Source organism: Trichechus manatus, unplaced genomic scaffold (assembly GCF_000243295.1).
Source record: "Trichechus manatus latirostris isolate Lorelei unplaced genomic scaffold, TriManLat1.0 scaffold00001, whole genome shotgun sequence".
Classification (NCBI taxonomy): Eukaryota; Metazoa; Chordata; class Mammalia; order Sirenia; family Trichechidae; genus Trichechus; species Trichechus manatus.
The window spans coordinates 39,763,647-39,765,654 of NW_004443937.1; positions in this window are offsets into that span (position 1 = coordinate 39,763,647).

The following is a 2,008-nucleotide window of genomic DNA, read 5'->3' on the forward strand; positions in this document are numbered from 1 at the left end:
GTCACTGAACTGTGCATGTAGAAATTTTTGAAATGGTGTATCTTTGGCTATGTGTATTTTCACCAAAAGAAAAGGTTAAGAAGTTAGAGGGTTGACATGTTGTGGGGTTCTTAACCAATGTCATAAAACAATATGTGTACTACTGTTTCATGAGAAACTATTCGTTCTGTAAGCTTTCACCTGAAGTACAATAAAAAAAAAAAAAGCCATACGAAAAATATGACATACTGTATGATTCCATTTATATAAAGTTTACAAGTGGGGAAAACAAATTTATGGTGAAAGTGTACAGTTAACTTTTGGGTGCTAAGTAATGTTCCATATCTTTATCTGAGTTATAGTTATATGGGTTGTTCATTTTTTAAGCATTCATTGAGCTTGAAATCTGTGTACTTTTGCTGTATTTGTGTCATACTTCAATAAGAAAAAATTCAAGTTAGAAGGCTGTTAGAAATTAAAAGAAACTTACGAGACAAAGCAACCAAATGCAAAGTGTGGACATTGTTTTGACTTGCGGTGTGAAAAACCCAACCGAACTAGATTTCTGAGGGAATGAAGGAAATAGAACATGGACAACTTACTAAATACTAAGGAATCATTGTTAGCTTCATTGCCTGTGTACGATAGTTATTTTTAAAGTCTTCACTTGTTGAAGAAACACATTAAAGTGTTTATAAATGAAATAATACGATGAATAGAATTGGCTTTAAAATATTTTAGCAAGAATATCGTATGAGTGCTAGGGGACAGCATGTTGATCAGGATGGAAGTTGGATGACAGGTACATAAGTCCCTTATATTATTCTCTTGACTTTTGTATATATAAGAATACTTCCATTTTTAAAAGTTTTAAAAAAAAGTGAGGGTCTGCTTCAGGGCTGGGGGAAGATTAGGGGCAGTGAAGGTGTCTATTGTGCACATAACCTAAATCCCTATTCTCTGCATTCTGAAGGTCAACAAAATCGCCACAGCATTACAATGCCCTGCGTCCGAACACACATAGCAAGACATGTCTCAGGGGTCCAGACACATGACAAGCAGAAACAGTGAAATTTAGGAGAGTTCAGTCTGATCCTGAATGACAGGCCAACAGACGTATCATGACAAACAGTCTCCAGAGACTCATCTATTTTGCGCCCATAACCCAGGGCACCTCACCGTCACTCTTCTGGTCGCCACTTGTCTCAGTCTGGAGCCTGCGCAGGTATTGGAGGGGGCGAAGTGACAGTCCTGGGGTACACAGTGACAGTCCAGCCCGAATCCTGGCAGGAAGCAGAAGTCACACTCATCTGCAATTCTGGAGAGAAATGAAGGACCTATTTTCAGAGGTGCAGGCAACCTGGGGCTAGCTGTAGCAGGATGCCTTTACTGCCCTAAGCCGAGAAGAAAATGGAAGAAAGTGTTACCAGAGCCCAGTGGGCTAAAGGGGGGCCATACCCACCAGCTGCAGCCACAGGGCACACAGACTCTGCGAGCAACCCATGAGACCGGGAGGCTGCAGGGGGAGTAACTACCCCCCACATGTCCTCCCATCTCTGATCTCTTTCCAGGACCTCCACTGATCAAACCAAACTCAGAGCCTAGATCATGGGCGGCCCAGTGATGCAGTCAGTACAGGAGGAGGCTGCCAAATAGACTAGAGGCTGCAGGGGGAGAGGGATGGAGAGCAATCAATGCCTTCCCTCAAGGGAGAATTCACATCGCATCAGAATGCATCAGATCTACAACTAGTTAGAACTGATGCCCGTTTGGAAAAACCTCTGGTTCAGTTGGACCCCTGGTTTCAGACCCTCAGTAAAAGAGATTGAGTATTGCTAAGCATTTCACAGGAGAGAAATGAGTGATCAGTGATTGTTTTCATAATATATGTACAGAGCTTTAGGAAATGTTAAGTAGCCACTCCTGCTCACATTCAGACTTGTCAAACCAGAAATATTTCCTTCTGTATTAAACATTTCCGACCTAAATGCCCCAAAATTACAGAATGTTAGTTGCATTTTTAAGGGGG